At 45.8% G+C, this 13,752-nt stretch overlaps 1 protein-coding gene and 1 long non-coding RNA gene across 7 annotated transcripts in view; one reads left to right on the top strand and one right to left on the bottom strand.

Annotated features, from left to right (window-relative positions):
• ARHGAP26 (Rho GTPase activating protein 26) overlaps positions 1 to 13,752 on the top strand; it is a 466,537-nt gene that overhangs the window by 88,279 nt on the left and 364,506 nt on the right. The gene's annotated exons all lie outside the window — the stretch shown is intronic.
• LOC117065684 lies at positions 1,393 to 11,029 on the bottom strand. Its single transcript, XR_004430021.1, has 6 exons — positions 10,924 to 11,029; positions 9,988 to 10,214; positions 8,998 to 9,073; positions 2,084 to 2,342; positions 1,782 to 1,940; positions 1,393 to 1,531 (listed from the first exon to the last, which is right to left on the bottom strand). It is a non-coding gene; the product is annotated as an uncharacterized LOC117065684 (long non-coding RNA).

Raw genomic sequence — 13,752 nt, 5'->3', positions numbered from 1 at the left:
GAGAGACTCCATCTCAAAACAAACAAACAAACAAACTCTGGCCTAGATATGCTGTTTAGATACACACATGCAAATTCTTCTTGTATCATTTGCCTAGAGGGAAAGTGGTTTTAAAATAATATCAGCAGTACCTTGAAAACATGATAGGCATCTTGTTGGCTAAAGAAGAAAGTGAGTGGGGAATGGAAATGGGTGTTTTATGGCTTCAAGACTAAGCCTAGGAAATGGTGTTCTGATTGTTTGGTGTGTCCTGAAGGAGTAATGGGATGGCTGTTTTGTCTACGTTTCTGAGACTTAGCTTTCCCTTTTTATAAAAAGGGGATTGCAAGGTTTATCATTCTTCTGACCAAACTTAAAAAAGGTTACGTTCTTATTTGCTTGCTTATTTATTTATTTAGAAACATTATTGGGGGCTTCTGGCTTGCTAGAATTGTGGATGACTATCCTTTTATGAACAAAACAGTCACGGCTACTGCCTGCCTGGGGTTTATGTCATTGGAGCTGTTCACATTAAACAGTCACCAAAATCAAAGGAGATTACCAATTGAAAGGATGGGAAAGGGAATTCTGGGGAGGTATGAGAGTGTACCCCTTGGGTGGATAGGGCATGCGAGGAGGCTGCTTCCCTGAGGTAGTGACCCTTCAAGCAGAATCTCATGGGCTAAAGGGCAGTAACTAGGAGGGGAGACAGGGGAGTGTTTCAGGAAGAGGGCACAGAACAAGCACCATGCTTTGTGGCCGGCTGGATTGTGGCACCTTTGAGGTGCAAGTTGGCCAGTGGGGCTGGGTATAGAGTGAGGGCAAGGCCAGTGGGGTGTGCAGACGAGGCAGGTTTTGTAGGCCTTGGTTGGATTTATTTTGAGGGGAATGGGAAGAGTTATAATCAGGGAGGGTATGGAAGGGACCATCAACAAGATCAGGTCTGCCTTTTGAATAGCTTGTTCTGGGCAGTTAAGTGACAAATGGACTGGAAAGCATCGGGAGGGAAGTGGGGAGGCCAATTAGGAGTCCAGGCCAGAGATGATGGTGGCACGGACTCAGGTCTTTCTCAGCGTACCAGTTGGAGGAGAGGAGAGCTAATTGAGGTTGAAAAGCAATCCCAGGGTATTCCTGTGCCCAGGACTGGGTATTTAATCTGTGGGGCTCCTTGTTCAAAAAGCAGACATAAGTACTGTTAAAAGCATTAAAATAGAGAGCTGCTTTCTTTCTTTCCTGGTTTCTTTCTTGACGTGTGGTGGTATTTTTAATCTGCCCATGTTCTTCTAAAAAGGAAGAATTAAAAATTTAAATTATTAGTATGAACTCTTCTGTTCATCTTTATATTGTACAATGCCAATTTTCTATAAGATCGTCTGACTTATATGCAGAATCACTAGAGTTATACAATCCATATTTCATAGCTCATATGCATTTATTTCATTCTTCCAAGAACAGTGGAAATGTTGCACAAAATCAGTTTTCAGTTTTCTTCTTGATGCATGCACGTTTTCCCGATGTGCTCCACCTTCGGCTTATGATGTATGAGGAGGGCCTGAAAGGAAAGGAGCTATGGGTTGCCCAGTCTGTCCCTGTCCTAGGTTACCATGGTCAGTGTCAGTGATTGGCTTATCCAGGGAGGTAACATGAGGAAGAAGGCTGTGATAGGGTTCCTGGGCCGTTCATGTTTCTTTGGATGCTATTGTCTTCTTGCATCTGGCATGTTCTGGTTGAAATCGTAGGTGTAACCCCTCAGGGCTGTCAGTGTTGCCCCTACAACTCAGTTGTAGATATAAGACAATTACCTTTCTCTTGCTTTGAGTCTCACTGAGCTCCCATACATGGTGGGTCCACCAGAATTCTGTGCACTGGGGCCATAAGGAGCCCCAGTGGGCCCGCATGACATCCAGGTTGTACCTGTCTTCTCTACGCACATATATGCTCCACTGTCCCATCGGATCTCACTTGCAAAACACAAGTTCAAAGATAAAGTTATTAAAAATTTCAAGACAGCTACAGCAGAGCATTAAGCCAAGCAGGCCCTTCTGAGCACGGGACCCGGTGCGTCTGTACTGGTTGAATGCCCATGAAGCTGCCATGCCTGTACCTCAGGCACTCCCAATTTTCAGCTGCCCTGTGAGCCTGTTTTCTGGATTCACTTGAGTCTGTGTGTCAGGTTTAATATTTGCAGGCTCAGAGAAGATTAGCTGGGCAGAGCCTGTATTGGCAGACCCAGCCTCGGACTGTAGTCCAAGAGTGCTTGGCTCTCCAGCTGCCCCTTCTGTGGGAAGCCTGGTTTCCGGATTGGTTTCTGGGCAGTCGGCACCAGGGCCATTCATCAGCTCCAGGTGCCATGAGCTGGGTTTCTACAAAACAGAGATGTGTTCCCAGTCAGTTGTGTAGGCTTCAGAATAAGGAGACATGATTGAGAACATGTTTTGAGGAAGACTCAGGCTTCGGAATTTGTGATTTTTAAATTGAATTAGGGTGTTTCTTCCTCCCACCCCTGCTGTCACCTAACTTTCTTCTACCACGAGCATTAATTGCCTGCTTTGGGAACATTTGTAAACCTGCTTTCATGATTTAGAAGATCCAGCTTCTCTGTGGAGCTCCACCTTTGTCATCTGGAGGGGTTCCATTACTGGTACTTAGTAGTAGATGTTCTGAAGGCTTAGGTGATATCAGCTCTCAAACTTCAGCATGCATAAGAACTGCCTGGGAAGCCCAGGCTCCTATGCCACAGCCCTAGAGATTTTGATTGAGGGTGGGCTCCCCGGAAGAGCCTGTTGCAAGTGGTGTTCAGACATGTTTTGAGAACCACTCATCTTTGGCCTCTCACGTTCTGTGGTGGTCTGCAGCGGCAAGGGGTACTCCTTGCTGGAGCATGAGTTCTTGCCTGGACTGGAATCCAGGCTGGAGAGGAGACAGTGAAGAGTGGGGAAGTGGGGAGCCTGGGGATTTTGTGGGCATCTATGAGGAGGGTAAGTGTTTGCCTGCTTGGACTACTGTTCTTGGTGCCTGGAACACAGCCTCCCCTGAGGTATAGCAGAAAAGTGACTAATTAAAGAGGGGATAAAAGGAAGTGGAACCAATTTCTGGAAATGTTATTTCTTCAGAATGGCTAGGTACTTTTTTTTTTTTCTTCCAGAAACATTAATTTAATCCAGGGGGAGACGAATGGAGTTTTGCTTTTTAATTGAATTTATTCTGATGCTTAGGAGTTGCCACCTTGCTTTCTGTGGTATTAGTGGCAAGGAGTCTCTGAGCTGTGTCCAGGGATCAGGTGGATTCAGTTTTGATCCTAATTATGCTGCGTGGACTGACGGTGAGAAGGAGGGCGAGAGGAAGTCAAAGTGGTGGGGGCCAGGTGGCTTCATTGTTCTTTCATTTTTATGCAGAAGCAAATCAGCCGGGCATGTTATTTATTAAATATATATGTAAATGATTCCAATACCTGTGGTTTATTGAGTGTTTGCTGCCGGCCAGGCCCTGTGCTAAGCACTTCAATGCATCATCTGTCTTCTCACAGGAACCTCAGGAGGCAGGTTTCCCTTTAGTACCTTTTCACACGGGTGGAAATTGAGTACCTTGTAAGTGTGTGAGATGGGATTTTGAACCCTGGGAGTCTGTTAACCACAAATCTAAGCTTATTTGGCTGGATGAAGGCCTCGATTTACTCACCATGCCTTGTTTTTTCCTTGATTATCCTCAAATTCGCTGTTGATAGAAACAGTGCAGGGGTTTCTGATCCTTGTGTATCTAGGTTCTGCCGTCTGTGACTTTCTGAGTTCACAACTGTTGAATGCTAGTGAAACCCTGCTTCTTTGGGCTTAGTTATGGGTTGGCTTGTTTGTTGTTCCTTTTTTTCTTTTTGTTCTTTGCTAGAGAAAGCGAGAAAGCTCAGGGGTTACAGGGAGGTGACAGGCCTTGGTTTCTCTTTTCCTGCTTTTCAAGTGAGGTTCTTCCATATTTGTTCAGGGCACATGTGATTGCACAGACCCTGGAAGAGGCAGGCCTAAGGGTGTGGAAAGACAGTTGTACAACTTATAGATGTTGAGTTTTCCATTCACAGTTCTGACTCCAGTCAGAAAACCTTGGAACAGAAAAATTTGCATCCTGTGATGACCTGTGGAGAAATGAATGTGGCTGGAAATGTATTATCAGCCCTAATTTGTTATTTTGCAATTGTCCTCTTTTTCATTTCAAAGTTTTACAATTATTTTGGTAAATATTTCTGCAGACTTTTCTGAGCTAGCAGTATTTTCCTTTTGTAATATGCATGAAGAAAGGCATAGAACGAGAATAAAATGGCAGTCTTTTGATAACTCCCTGGTAGAAGTGGTGGTACTCAGATCTGTAGCTGTTTAACCAAATTCTGGGTTCTGTCTGGGTGCGTGGGCCCTGCCTGTGTGAACCTGGACAGGCAGAGCAGTCCTGCCCAATTTCCTCATCTGCTTGACTTCTCTGGCTCTTTGTCCTGAATTCCATTTATTGGCAAGGCCTTTCTTTTACTTATAAACCTCTTCCAAGAAAGTCTGGCTTTCACTGTAAGTTTACGACCATAAATTTTCAGATGGTACACGTCACCCTCTTAATCTAATTGAGCCAGCACATCATTGTGAAGACATCATTTCATTTGGGGGGTATTAGTTGCTATGGTTATTTGCTGAGACTAACAGAGTCTGTGTTCTCTCAATTGGATTTTTGGAAACTGCTCTTTGAGAATGACATAGAGGTGTGCCTTGCTGTAGGAATATCCAATATATAACCTCACCATTAAAAAAACTAAAAGGCACATAAAAGATACTTTGGGAGGGATCTTAGAGCTAGAAAAAGGGGTTGGATGCTTGATTTTCAAGTGAGGTGTTTTTTTCTTTTTGAGACGGGGTCTCGCTCTGTCACCCAGGCTGGGGCGCAATGGCACGATCTCGGCTCACTGCAAGCCCCACCTCCCAGGTTCAAGCGATTCTCCGGCCTCAGCCTCCCAAGTAGCTGGGATTACAGGTGCCCACCACCACGCCCAGCTAATTTTTGTATTTTTAATAGAGATGGGGTTTCACCGTGTTGGCCAGGCTGGTCTTGAACTCCTGACCTCGTGATCCTCCCGTCTCGGCCTCCCAAAGTGCTGGGATTACAGGCGTGAGCCACCGCGCCCGGCCTCAAGTGAGTTCTTAAAGGCCGAGTGTGTCACGTGACTTTCCCTAGGTTCACATGTATAGTTGGTGGCTGCACAAGGAGACAGGCCATTTCTGGTTCTTTTTCTAGGTTCTTTTCTATTCTGTCTGCAACGGCTTAAATTCTCTCAAGGAATTTATTCATTCATTCCTCCAATATATATTGAGGTCCTGTATGTTTCAGGCACATGCCAGGAGGATAAAGAAGCTGTGATCTTCGTTCTCAGGGTCTTCAGTGGGAGTCCAAACCCTTGCCTTGGAGGGTGTGGTGCCTGGATCAGCACCATTGGCTTCACCTGGGAATTAGAAATGTAGCCTCCCAGGCCTGCTGGATCACATGAGCATTTTGACAGGGTCCTGGGTGATTGGGTGCACCTTAAAGCGTGAGTAGCTGTCTCTGCTGCAGGGGAAAAGGCATTCCAGAAACAAAATCTTAAGTCTTGAGGCTCAAGCCAGGATCAACCCTCCTAGCCCCACTGCTGCCCGTCTGCGCACCTGCTTGGTGTTGAGCAGAACAGAACTGCTGAGGTGTTGAGAGAGGAATCCCCGCTCCACCTGCCCCTCCCCACCATTCTCAGGCCTCTGTCTCCACCTACCGCCCCCTACCGGTTTTTCCAGCCCTAGTCCGACCCAGTGAGTGGGCCTGACTTGTGTGGTCTCCTCTTAATTCACCACCCCCTCTCCGTTCTAGAACCGTGCCTACCTTAGGGGCCAAGCTCAAGTTCCGCCTTCTGAGGAAGCCCAGTACTTCAGGCCTGTGAACGCTGTCAGTCTCTTGTATCTTAAATGTCGTCTTAGCACGCTCATTCTTTTACCTGTTTCATCTGGGGGCTGGCCTGCCTCCCCAGGCAGCGGACAGAAAGGATTTGATGATAGCACTGTTTCCTCAGTGCATTTAAAAGGCACGGCTTGAGCTTAATAAACTTCTCAAAAAGAAACCCATACTGCTTTGAGTTCATTTAGTTAAAAAATGGTGTTATTTAGTCCACTGGGGTTTTACCTTGCCTTTCATCTGCCAGGGGTGAAAGGAAATTGTAAATTTGTAGAAGCATTAGGGGTTTTCTGAGCACTGAAGAAAACCCTTAGGAACTCAGGTGTGTTTTTAGTAGTTCACAAGAATGGGGTTGATCTGGTGACTTGATGAGGCAAAAATTGCTTAATTCTTATGCTAATTAAGATTCTCCTTTGGTTGATTCTCCTTTCTCCAACCTGCTGGTAAACTTCCACTCCACTTCTGCTGTGGGAAGGAAAGCAAGGCAGGGCTGAGGGCATCCCTGTCCTCTGCTCTTCCGGAACACGTTTCTTTCCTATTTTGAATTCCCACAACAGCCCTGCAAGGTACATACTATCCTCATAGTTACATACATGCTTGGAAAGGTTGGGTAATTTGCCAAAGGCCACACAGCGAGGAAGTGAGAGACTGGGGATTTAAGCTGATGTTTGTGCAGCCAATGCGCGTCATACACCTCTGAATTACCGTCCCCTTGCCCCGTGTGTGTGTGTGTGTGTGTGTGTGTGATATTTGTACTTGAGCTGCCTGGAATTACCCTCTCTTTTTTGTTCTGTCACTTGATTAGTCCCTCTCAAAATGGGTTTCTTTGTTTTCACTAAGCAAATGTCCACAGTCTTCCTGGAGGGAGTTTTTCCTGTGGTGACCTTCTGCTGTCTTATCATATCTTGGGGCAGCATGTGAATGCAGTTATTCTAAATACAGTACCTCAGTTCTCTGTGCCAGGGCTGAGCTGGGGCTGGGCCCTTTAGGGGCTGAGTTTTCATCGGAGATCCAATGCCGACTAACTCACTTGACACAGTGGTCACTGATCCAGCAAATGTTTATTAAGGGCCTACTATGTGACTTGCATTGTCATTAGGCCAGTCCTTAATTTCTTCATCCAGAAAAGGTCAAGTGCTTTCACTTAACTCTCAATGTTCTTATGAGGAAAAGCCAATACAGCACTTTGGAAATATATATGTATTTGTATACATTATTTGCATATAGTTATGTATAATTCAAGATGATGCTATGGATAATTCATAGTGGGCCCTGAACTTGGAGTTTTCAGCACGGAGTAGTTTTGTTTTGAATCCCTTATAACTCTTTCCTTATCTCCGGACTGACCAGTGGTCTGTGCACAAATGTCCAAGTTGAGAGGTGTTGCCTGTCATTTAGTTATCCTACAGGGAGAATGCCCCTTGGCTGTGGTTGCACATTCTCATAGTGAAGTGTGCTGGAGGAGTTACAGAAGGTGTCTCCAGCGAAGTTCTGGGCCAGCTCCTTAGTAAAAGGCTTAATTGTTGTTTAATTGATCTTGTTGCTCCTCTGTATAACAATCCATTTCCCATTTCTTTTCTTTCTTTCTTTTTTTTTTTTGAGACGAAGTCTCGCTCTGTGTGCTGTGTGCTCGGGCTGGAGTGCAGTGGAGCAATCTGGGCTTACTGCAAGCTCCGCCTCCCAGGTTCATGCCATTCTTCTGCCTTAGCCTCCCAAGTAGCTGGGACTACAGGTGCCCATCACCACGCCCAACTAATTTTTTAAAAAAGTTTTTAGTAGAGACGGGGTTTCACCATGTTAGCCAGGGTGGTCTCAATCTCCTGACCTCGTGATCCGCCCGCCTTGGCCTCCCAAAGTGTTGGGATTACAGGCGTGAGCCACCGCGCCCGGCCCCAGTTCCCATTTCTTTAAGGGAGTAAGTTCAAATTCCTTAGCTTGACATTCAGGTCCTTCCATGGTTTGGTTTTAACCGGTCTTCCCACTCTGACCTCCTGTCTATCTAAACTTGCTGCTTTTTCTGGGTAGGTTCTGCATTTCACATCTCCTTGCTCCATGTTTCCACTTCTACAGCATCTTCCCCTGACTGCTTCCCTGCCTTGTACCGCTTCTGTTTTCTACATATCCAGATAGGAGTGAACTTTAAGGTTCAGCTCAAATACTACTCCCTGTTCTTCCTTTGTTTTTGTTTTTGGAAGCCGCAGACTGCTTCCCTGCCTTGTACTGCTTCCCTTTTCTACATATTCAAATAGGAGTGAACTTCAAGGTTCAGCTCAAATGCTACTCCTTGTTCTTCTTTTTTTTTTGGAAGCCGCAATGGCCCTAACTGGAATAATATCCCACTTCCACTTCTGTAGCCATTTTTTGTCTGCTCTCTGATTGCCCTAGCAGAGTCTATGTTAATTTTGTAGTTTTGTACACAGAGATTAGGCCGTTCTAAAAATTGTATTCCCCTTAAGGTATGGAATGTATACACACCGTCTTTTCATTTTTTTGGATACATTGATACCAGATTCTCAAATATTTGAGTAAATTAGGCAATATAGTGTAGTAGTTAAGAGTTTTGGAGTCAGAGAGAACAAGTTTCTTACGTTACTGCTCATTCCCTGCATGACCTTGGGTACGTTATTTAACCTCTCTGAGCCTCAATTTCCCCATCTGCAAAATGGAGGTAATAATGTGTACTTGACAGAATGGTTGTGAGGATGGAGGGATTTAAAGTACTTGGTAGGTACATGTTATATAGTAAGTACTCAGTAAGTTAATGTATACAATATATTCATAGTTATTTGGATATAGATTAAGGTGAGTTTGGGTAGCCCAAATTATTTTTAAGAGGTGTTTCATCTAAATAGAATTAGAAACCTCATTTTGGAAAGAGGAACACTTCTCTAATCTACTTGATTTCATTTTAAAAATCAACTCTGAAAATTTCATTAGCCTTAGTGCTCTGGTTGGAAAAACAAATTTTCCAGAATCAGTGCTGGTGATGGCCTCATTTAGGAAATGCTGCTTTAGGGAAATGGCCTCAGGAAAAGCACGCAGATGTATGATCAGAATGCACGTTATGTGATGTACTGTGGCTGATGTGGTCGGTGGGCACATCATCTGCCTGGGTGAGATGAGAGGTTTTCTGAATGTGCTCCAGCTAGAGCTGAAAGAACGTGAGAGACACTGTGGTGGTGACTTCATCCCTGTACCCCTCCCACTCAATGTTTCAGGCTTGACTTGCTGTCTGAGAGCACAGGCCCTCTGAATGTGTTAGAGCACTTCTTCCCAAGTGGAAGCCAGGGCTCCTCTTTCAGTTGCTGAGTGTCCACTGGACATTTCTAGGTGGTTATTTGTTCCTCAGCAGGGCAGGGTCTGTCCTCAACACTGCCTTTAAGGCTGGCCCTGTCATTTCTCCTTGAGTCTTAGCTGTTGTTTAAATTAGCTGCTTGGTCAAGGTGTTTGATGTAGTTGATTGCCACCTAGTGGCCACAGATAAGACTGCGTGTCACGGAAACAAGAAAAATGTTATGGAGAATTTTGTTTCATTCTAAGATTTGCACAGGGTGTGTGTGTGCGTGTGTGTGTATATGTGTTTTGTTTGTTTTTGCTAGTACAATGCCAGGAGTCTGGGCTGTAGAATGGTATTTACAAGGGACTATCACTTGCTTTTCTTATAGTGAAGCACATCGAACTAGGTTAAATGCTACATACAGACTTGGGGAAATGGGGAGTCGTGGGAAGTGCCTCTCTCCAAGCACAGTTTCTGATTGGATATGTTCTCAGTCTTCCCAGATATGGGGAAAGGGGAAAGAGGGATCTTTGGGGACTCTTCCTTAAACTGTTTTAACTGCATCCTGGGGCTTGTGCTGGGGCTAAGAGGGGACAGTTGGTTGTGGCCAGCATTTGGATTGTGTGTAGCTCATTTCTCTAGCTTCCTTGGTATAGATGAGGTTTTACTTTATGCTCCTGCTGGTGGTGGCTCTCCCTCCAGCTCTGTGGTACTCTTCCTTAAAGGAAGGCAGGTGGTCATATGCTCCAGCCAGACTTATGTAAGTTGGAGAGTTTGTCCTAACTTACCTGCTTTTTTTTCACTTGTCAAACATGGAGTCGGGAGGTTCACCTTTGATGGAAGCTAATGGACTTGTGAAGTGCCCAATTTCCTCTCTCTCTGTTCTTTCCGCAACACCTGCTCTCAGTCAAGAGGTAGAGTGTTGGACTTTGGGGATAGAGTGGTGAGCATGAAGGGATATGATCCTCATCCTTATAGAATGTACTAGTTGGGGAGGCATTACTTGAAGAATTACCTGAACAAATATAAAATTGCTCTGAAGAAAAGATGTATAGTACTCAGAGAGTGAGAAATAGGGTTGGGTTCAGCCTGATTAGATAAGTCAGGGAAGGCTTCCTGGAGGAAAGAACTTTTGGGCCAAGGGCTGCAGGCATGTAGCGGCAGGTAGGAGTTGGGCATGCCCCAGGAACTGACAGAGGCCGGAGCAGCTGGAGCCCAGAGAGGGGTATGGGGAGGCCAGACCCTGCAGGGCCTCTCAGGCCGTGGGAGGGACTTTTGTCTTCACCTCCAGAGCTCCGGGAAGCCATCACAGGGCTCATTGCTGGTGCTGACATTAATTGGGTGGAGAACTGATTTGATGGACAAAAGTGGATGTGGGGAGGCCAGAGAGGAGGCAGTTGCAGTTATCTAGGCAAATGGAGTGTTTTGTTTAGGGGTTGCTGATAGTGATGGGAAGGAGTGGGCAGAATTGAGATGTGCTTAGGAGACAACATGGACAGACTTGGGAATGGACATGGCACATGAAGGAGCCTGATGTGTGAGAGGATGACATGTACTGGTGACTTGTGTGGCAGGGTGACCGGTGGTGCCCTTCATCACACTGGGGATGAGGAAGAGGCCCTCGGCTGGCTCTCTGGGGAGAGGGTGGCAGAGAGTGTTTGAGTAGAGAGAGTTTGGTTTTGAGTGTGTTGAGTGTGACCTAGGAATGGGGGTGTGAGCTAAACCTGAAGTCTCTCTGGGGCTCTTGTCCATGTCTCAGCTCTCTGTCATGGGTCCTCTCTGGGGACTCTCAGGTGTTCCACCTGTAAGCCAGCTTGTGTTTCCTTGCCCACTCACATTAGTACAACAGGTTTTGGGGGACACTGTGTCCAGCCCTGTCCGAGGCACTCTTTGTGCTTTGTGACATGAAGCCATTCATGAATAGTTCCAGAGTTATTCCAAATACAAGGTGATGAGGCACAGAGAGTAATTGGCATCCAGGAAAGGGAGAGATTAACAAGCCCCGGGGACTTTGGTATTCTTGTGCTTTAGGCAGCCACAAGGCCAATCCTGTTGCAAATTCTAACCTCAGTGATGGCCTTTCTGAACTGTAATCACTTTCTTTTTTTTTTTTTTTTTTGAGATGGAGTCTCACACTGTCACCTGGGCTGGAGTGCAATGGTGCAACCTTGGCTCACTGCAACCTCTGCCTCCCAGGTTCATGTGATTCTCCTGCCTCAGCCTGCCCAAGTAGCTGGGATTACAGGTGCACATCACCATGCCCAGGTTTTTTTTTTTTTTTTTTTGTAATTTTAGTTTTTAGTAGAGATGTGGTTTCACTGTGTTGGCCAGACTGGTGTCGAACTCCTGATCTCGTGATCCACCCGCCTTGGCCTCCCGGAACTGTAATCACTTTCTAAGTCCAAAGAGAAAGATGTGAATGAGCAACAAAACATTTCAGGGTAGTTAATACACAATTTTGGTGACTTTGGAGGTCACAGAGGCAATAGAAATACACTGAAAATACAGTTGTAAGGTTACCTGAGTCCATGTTTGTGTGTGCACATGTATGTTAAGTTTTACCCAAGGAGAAAAAGGAAATGACTTGACTTGTGGTATTACTGGTGCAACTTGTATAAAATTAAGGTAGATTCTAATTTAAAAAAAAATTATGGCAAACCTTCTGTGTTAGTGAAAGATGGATCTATTTGGGTCAAATTTTCTTAAATCCGGTGATTAGTATCTGCTGGCATCTCCAAGAAAAGAAGGGCACTTTCCTCTAGTCCCTGAGTGAGCAGGTGGTTTTTGGAGCAGTCTCTCAAGGCCCAAACTTCTAGCTGCTTCCATATTTCTTAGCCATCTGGTCCCCTCACTCAGAGAAGCACAGCCCTACCTACTCTGGAAAGCAGATACTTGGCCTCCCCAGATGCCGGCACTTACGACTTCCCTCCACTCTGGCCAGCATTCTGCTTTTCTAGCAACAGATGTTTCTGCAAAGTAAATATTGTTGACTCTGCTTGGCTCCTTGCTGTGTCTTGCACTGCCTGTACATGAAATAGCAGGGTTATATGAGGAGGGTGCCACGAAGCTTGGCATGCACCCAGCACCAGTGCCAGCCTCTTCTCTTTTCCCTCTCCTCTTACTGGAATGTGTGTGCTAGATTCCTGTGTGCATCAGAGGGAAAGCTCTTGAAATAAATCTTTGGGCTGCTCCATATCCAAGGTGAAAATCTACAAAAGATACCACCAATCCTACTGGGTTGAAATAGGCAAGAAGCAATGGTTTTTTCGGTAGAAAATTCTCTTTTTAGTGTTGTTTTCATTCTCTCAAGTAACATAGAGGGTTTACCTCAATGGGATGAAGTGGTATGGTGTTCCCACATACTACAAGGATCTCAGTTCACAGGACTTAAGTCATAGGTCCTCTCCTTAGTGGCCTTGTGCTCTCATGTCAGTCCTTTAACTTCTCCGAGCTCCAAACAGTTATTCATGCTTACCTTTCCTGGCTCCTCTTACTGGAGGACTCATATATGAGAAAAGAACAGCCCAGCTATACCTAGAACTGAATCTTGTGATGTGCAGAGTGCCTATGAAGTATGTCTCACTGGATCCTCCCTGCCTAACCCCCAGGCTGACAGCCTCCGTCAGATGAGCTAACTGACACTTTACGACTAACCCAGGGTTGGTTACATATCTGATCTATGGTGGAGCTAGAACTTGAACCCAGGAGCTGTGGGATTGGGGTGGGGGCAAGGGGTTGGGGTTGATCAGCCTGTCACCACCACCCCATAGAATGCAAGTGGAGAAGGGAGGTTCTCAAAAACAAGCTTGAGAAGCTGTCCCAAAGTCTGGGGAATGGATTCTAAACAAGCAAAAGGACAGCTATCCACTTTAACTTTACTGAAAAATTCCTTTATCAAGCCTGAGGTGAGTTCCTTTTTCAGGTCCCTTCATTACGATTCTCACTCTACCCAGCTTTCCTCGTTAACCTGAAGCCCAATATTGACTCCATACCAGCAGTCATTACCTAATCGTCTTATTGGGGGATCGGCCTCTCCCTCAGCTTCATGGGGTCCTCACTGCTTCTCAGGCTTGCACTGTGGCAGGGTGTGCTCTGTGCCAGTGGACAAGGAAATCAGGTCACCATAAGCTAACAGGCCCTGCCCTGGTTCAGCGGGTCCGCCTGTGCAGAAGCCTCACAAAGGCCCCGTTGTGCATGACCGGCCACTCCCTGTCCTCACTGGCAGCTGCCCTCGGCAGTGCGGCTCTTCAGGTGTGTGCTGGGAGCTTTCCCGAGCCTGACTTGCATTTCACCAGTTTCCACTTGGTTGAGGTGATTGAGTTTCTCTTGCTTATGGGGGAGGCACAGGATTGTCAGCTGGGTAGAAAGGCAAACCTGTGTTACTCTTAGTGCAGACCTTTGTGAGTTCTGATCAGGGAACATTCTGACTAAAATAGGAATGTGCATAACCATACCCACATTTGATGCACACGCATTTGGGGACTCGAATAGAACATTGTCTTCTACTCTAAAATGTTATTCTTTCCCTTTTTCCTCGTGTCTACTTGTGGCCT

Source organism: Trachypithecus francoisi, unplaced genomic scaffold (assembly GCF_009764315.1).
Source record: "Trachypithecus francoisi isolate TF-2019V2 unplaced genomic scaffold, Tfra_2.0 Lachesis_group2, whole genome shotgun sequence".
Lineage (NCBI taxonomy): Eukaryota > Metazoa > Chordata > Mammalia > Primates > Cercopithecidae > Trachypithecus > Trachypithecus francoisi.
This window is presented reverse-complemented; position numbering and strand designations above follow the sequence as displayed.